This window comes from Pygoscelis adeliae, unplaced genomic scaffold (genome assembly GCF_000699105.1).
Source record: "Pygoscelis adeliae isolate BGI_AS28 unplaced genomic scaffold, ASM69910v1 Scaffold113, whole genome shotgun sequence".
Classification (NCBI taxonomy): domain Eukaryota; kingdom Metazoa; phylum Chordata; class Aves; order Sphenisciformes; family Spheniscidae; genus Pygoscelis; species Pygoscelis adeliae.
The window spans coordinates 13,028,852-13,035,359 of NW_008825108.1; positions in this window are offsets into that span (position 1 = coordinate 13,028,852).

Here is a 6,508-nt window from a genome sequence, read left to right on the forward strand (position 1 = left end):
CCCCATCCCACCGGGGGGGAGTGAGTGAGCGGCTGTGTGGTGCTTAGTTGCTAGCTGGGGTTAAACCACAACAACTATGAAAAGGAATTTAACTACTTCATTTTTGAAAAAATAACATTTGCAAAGAAACAATAGGATGTCAATATTTGGGGGGTTAAAAGGCTTTGTATCTTCAAAGTATCTTTGCATGACACTTCCTATGATTTGAAGCAGTGTTGAGGTCTGTTGTCCTGACTCACAATGTCTGAAACCAGACTGAGATCAGCAAACTCAGGAAGGCAGTTGAGGAAGAAGTGAGGTATTTCCACTTCTCATTATGGTCACCCTGCAGGCATTTTCAAGGCAGGAGACAACGGGTGGCTGATGCTAGCAAAACTGCCTTCTGATTTCAAAAGATTCGTTTCTCCAGATGGAATATATGCCAGGGTGAAATATGCCTAATCCCGTTCCTGGGATGTTTCATGCAGTGTCCGTGTGTCTGTGTGTCTGTGTGTGCACGCGTGTAAATCTCATGAAGCAAATAAAGCATTTGACAGCAACAAACTAGAAAGGCCAAAGTCCTAATAAAATAGACTAGCAGTGGGATCCTTGACTTCTGTGAATTTGGGTAAGTGATTTCATGCCTTAGCATTTTAATATTCCTTTCTACTTTTTGCATGTTTTTTGTACTGCAAATTCTTCAAGCAGTTCCTTTCCAATCTTTATAGTCTTACTTGTCTAAGGCACTTACATGCTACTGTGGTATAAATAATAACAAGAGCAGTATGATGAGTGGGTAGTTTGAGTAAAGTACATTTTTCCAGCAGACCACAGAAGATGGAGCAGAGAGGGCTCTAGGAAAGGTCTTGTCAACTGCCTGGTTCACCTCTCCAAAGAGTTGGTGGATATTTTTATGATGTGAAGTTGGAGGCATCAAAACACCAGGAGGGAGATTTGGGCTATCCATGTTTATTCCTTCATGTGCCTTTTGCAAGGCACTAAAATACACCCAAATAAACTAGATGCCTTTGAAGTCTAGTAAGACCAGTACTAAACTGTGTCTTTATAACACTCTTCAGAGCAACAGGGCTAACTGTTCAGGTGCAGTGGCCTAAAATAGTTGTATAGCTCATGTGGACCTGAGCTTGTATCTTTGGATGGCCCTGCATGAATTTCACAAACCGGCTAGCACAGACTGGTTGCTAACTAAGGACCTGTCACTGTGCTCTCTCATGTGATATAGGTATTGCCTGGGCTTGAAAACTGAAAGAAAACCCCCACTCTTTTAGGTGCAACAACACACATTTCCATGGAGGCTTCATTAAATACCGCACACTAAGCCTACCTGTAGTTGATAGGTTCAACAAATAATTATTTTGGCCCTCGTGGGCAGTCTTGCTGTGAAAATGGAGCAGGAGTTTACTGTCGACTTCTGCCACATCTGCTCTAGCTGCGTTTATATAAATAACAAACTCTTTAGGCCTTGGAATCAATATTCTTTTTTCTTTTTTTCTTTTTTTCTTTTTTTCTTTTTGAATGAACAATGCCTGAAGTCTCTCCAGGACCCCATGGGAAAGAAAATCTGCCCTCTTTGGGATTATTTCTGAGGAGTAACTTTGCCGTGGAGCTGGTGGGATTTGTGCAGGTCAGAAGTGATGGAAAAGGTGGAAAGAGAGTAAAGAGATGGCACACATGAAGGGGAAATGGCTATATTGTCTGCTCACAATTTAATTTTAACCTTGCACAGATTTTGGAAAACGTTCCATTTTTTCATAGTTTCATGAAGCAAAAATAGAAATTTTTTTCTTTCCAGTAACCATGGAAACATAGAAACAATCATTACTGGAAATTATCTGTACTTGTGGGATCAGGTTTGTGTTATCGCTGGATGACACAGAAGTTAAGCCACACATGCATCCTCAGCAGTGTTATCTGGCAAGACTGCCACCGCCGATGGGGAATGAACTTCACAAAGGTCCTCAAACATCTGGAGCAGCTGGAGCCACTGCAGTTCTGGAATACATTAACTCTAGCTGCTGTTGGCTCAAGCTACCTGCTTTCGGCAAATTATTTTGTGAATGATTAAATACTGAAACTGTGACCATGTCTGAGTATGTGTTTCGTACTCCAAAAGACTTAGTAGCCACCAGCACATCAATTCCTTTTATATCCCCTTAAACCTCTCAAAGGAAAGGTCAGCAAGACATGCAGTGTCTCAGAAGCTGTCACTATCGACATTTGTCTCTACTTAAAGGGAGGGAGAGTCCTTCAATACTTTTTTAAAAAGCTGTTTTTGAATAAGATAGTCTCTTATTGCCTAGTTCCTCTGCCTTTGTCTTTCTATCCTTTAAAATTACACAGGCTTTTCAGATAAGCTACTGCTTTAAGACACAAATGTGGATTAGATCGTATTGATTTGTTTGATCTTTGTACATTCATCCTCTCCCTTACTGCTTAAACTTCCTGCTTTTCTGCAAAGTTGTCAGTCTCCCTTTCACATTTTTTTAAGTAATCTGCCACCTTCCCAGACAAGAACTTGAATGGGGCCAGCTTTCTTCTGATTGCCTCTGCTAGACTTGCTGGGAGGGAAGGGCTCCTTAGTTGCACTAGCTAAACCTTAATTAAAACAAAACAACCCCCTGACCAGCCTAGCCTTCATCCACATTACATGCAAGCATTGGTTCCTAATCTGTTTTTCCTTTTTGAGAGCAGTTCTAACACTCTTGTGTGTGCAGACATACACGAGGTCAGTAGTGGAAAATCAATATGAATGGAAGTCTGAGAAGAAAGAAGTCTTTTTTTCAGTTAATCTAAATGATTTTTTCAGTTAATAAAGATCACAGTATGGTTGTACAGATTAATGACTCAAGCAATGCATAAGTTCAGCTATTCAATTTGTTTCATACTGACCACTCCAAACAGGTTTTCCAAAAATGCAATAATCCATTCTATTAATGTGTGCTACTGGTTCTTCTAGATGAAATACAATGAAGTATAACTCTTTCATAAGTAATTTTAAACATTCACTCAGGGTAATTGATTACATGAGCCAAGGATTGCAAATTGAAGAGATAACTGACTTCTTCAATATGCAAATACAGTACCAGGCAATAAACAGATACCATTTACATCAGTATGAAATATAATTACAATTAACTTCAACATCACAAAGAAACTGTCTTGATTTTCTTCAATGCTTGCATGCCATTTTCTGCTTTCAGTTATGCCTGCGTAGCATCTAGTTAGAGCTGGTGTGGATTCACTCCCACAGAGCAGAGTGTACCTCAACAGAGCCATGCTCACATCTTGGTAGCTTTGGCTTCACACTGTGTCACTTGTCTTGCTTTGCACATAGTTTGCTCATTCCCACTGGGAATCTCTTTTGGAGATTTCTACCAGTGACAACATTTATGCAGCAATACTGAGAAGGTTTTGGAACAAGTTGCCCAGGGAGGTTGTGCAGTCTCCATCTTTGGATATTTTCAAGACCTGCAAAGATAAAGCCCTGAGCAACCTGGTTTGAGCTCAGAGCTGACCCTCTTTCGTGCAAGAGCTTTGCTAGTGTGACGGTGTGCTCCCCCACCCAACCTGACCTTTATCTCCTGTAACCCTGCTTAAGCGATAACTACCAGGGGCAGGCGTTAATGGATGCTGATGGTGGTGATAGCTTCGTCCATTAACGAAGTGGATTCGGGAGCCAGATGACAACACAATAGCCCTTGGTTATTGTGAGAAATACGCCCACCTAACCACAGTTATCAGTATGTAAATATGACTGAGTCAATCATCTTACCCCTAAAAATAGTGAGCAGCCCAAGAGCCCTTTGAGCTCTCCTGCACGGCAGCGGGCTGCACGCCAGGATCTCCCCTTGAGTAGGGACGCCTCTCAAGGTTACTCCTCGAGGTTGAGAGATTCCTTGCCGCAACAGATACTCGGTAAGTGACTAATAGCATGCTAAAATTTGAAATCTTAGCTGAGTGATATAGAGGATTGATTGCGCATATATAATCCTTCAGACATAAATCGTTGACCAAGTCTGGGACTGGGATTGGATCCAGCCGCACCTAAACTCCTCTCTGAGAAGTTTAGAAAGCAAGGGGGTCCTTTCTGAACCTCATAACTCAACGGGAGGGTCTTCCTGACAGTTTTGTCTGGCCCTGTCCTCTATGCAGTAAATAATCAAGTGTACCTTGCCATCAAATCTTGTTCACTGTCGCATTTACCATTGAACTTTGTCAATTCACGCTTTAACTGTTTTCTATCAATAAAGTATTGTTGCTTCTCTCTTAAGAGTGAAGTGCAGTCTCACTCCATCCACGACAGCTAGAGACCCCTTCCCATCTGATATGAACCTATGATAGTGAAGGGGAGGTTGAGAATCATAGAGATTTAAATAGTGGGAAAGAAACATGGGAAAAAGAAACAATGAAAAAAATGAGTTGATAACTGAGAAAATGTTCTGATCCATCTCAAACTACCTCTCTGAAAAATGGCAAAAAGGAGGGAGCAAACATGCTAACAAATATTGCACTTCAATTTTGACTATTATGAAGCCTTTCTGCTTGTCTTTCTCATTTCCCTGACAATAGTTAAGAATTACACCATGGCCAGCCACACCAACAGTACTTGTCTGTCTGAAGAGAAGAAAGGAGCCTGCTCTTTCTTAAAATCCCCAGCCTTGAAGCTATGCCAGGCAGGACACACTGGGGGTCTATGCATGAGCAGGCTGAAAGCCCCTTTTCCCCAGGAACTGAAGAGCTAGAATGAAGGCAGACTTGAGGAAAACATCTATTATGTTCACGTGGCTCATGTCTCCTTTGAATGTAGCTGAGAGCAAGGCAGGTTACTTGCAAGGAGAGACAGGGCTCTGGTTGTTTTAAAGAAGTTACACAGCTATGCGTTTTCTTTAATAAATACATCGAGTCATAAAAATAACTCTGTAAACATTCCTTCGTAATGCTCCATGGAGGGACCTGGTTGGAAGGACCCAAAACCTTTCTGGATGTACCATACAGTATTGCAATGAACCAAGTTCGCACTAGATCTGCCCCTAGACTGTGACAGGCCCTTAGGAAAGGTACCTGTTGCTGCTTTGGCAGAATCTCCTTGGCTGGGCAGAGCCTGTGTACAGATGGTACTGCATCAATAACAGCAATTATGGGCCTCTGGTGGGTGATTTGCGGCTTAGGTCACTAACAATAAAAATTTACTGGAAATAAAAACAGAAGAATGAAACAGACTTTTTTTTGGGGGGGCGAAGAAAAAAGGAAGAGAAGAAGGAATTCAATATGCAGGGAAGTGCTCCAGATGTCACAAAGCAGCATGAGACCTGAGTCTATAACCTGCCTGCAGGAATCAGATAAGCTGCTCTTCTGCAGACTCCAGTTGCTACACATCAAAGGAGAAGCATGAGATTAGAAGTATCTCTGCGACTGTGCTGCTGCTGTAACATATATTTCTGAAAGGATTTGATGCTACTTCACTCCTCTTTGCAAAGCAGCTGGATTCATGCTTTTCCTCTCTCCAATAAGGAGTTTGCTGTGGAGAGTACCAGCCTTATGGGGTTTCTCCTTCACAAGTTTCTTCCCTACTTCCCATTCAGAAAACTACCCCTTTCCCCCAAACAGTGAAAAGCCGCTGACATCCCCTGTGCAGAGGAAGTGTTAGGAGGGAAATAAGACAGTGTTAAAACCTAGTCACCCAGAAGAGCTACTCACCCAGAAGTCATCTGGAAGCTGAGAATTGTTTGTGAGCATGTGGGAACAGGGACTTGCTGCTTCTGTTTGAATATGTGAAGGGGATGGAAAGGATATCTAGTGATTTGCTGTCTCTCCATTTGTCCCCTCATGTTCCTGTGAAACAGGACTTCCATTTATATTGATTTCCTCCGAAATGGTCACAAAAGCCATTCTTCTTCACCTCAAGGCTGTGCAACTCACAGACCAGACTTCCTCCTTTTGCCTGTCCTTGGTTGTCCTACTTGGAGTTCGTGTATTAGGCATAGCAGTGACATGCCACATCACATTCAGGGAGCCCAGGCTCCCCACAGGACAGTTTTGAGTCCACAGGGAAATGAACAACCCCTTTGTCATTTGTGACTTAGAATAGATGGACAGGAGAGAGACCATATGGTAGAAGAGCTGGTCTGTCTGGTGTTTGCAGTGGCATCTCTGTTGATAAAGGGACTGCAATTGTTTGTTAATAAATACAGTTTGAATCTTTGCATGGCATTGTCCATAATCACAAGCACAGGGTTATTCTAACACCTGATAAATGTGTGTTTTGTCTATATCCTGCACCAGGCAGCTACAAGTGAATCAACTTTATGTTCTTATTCACAGTTTGGTCTGTCTAATTTTTATGGTTCTTGCAATCTGCTCAAAGTTTAAGCTGGTTACTTTTAAGTGCAACCTAAAAAGCTGAAACACTCTGCTTGCAGGACCGTAGCTACTTCAACTTTATGGCCTGAGATAAAAAGTCCTCTCCCACTGACCCCCTCCTAGAAGGTTGTTAAAATTAAGGGCAGTG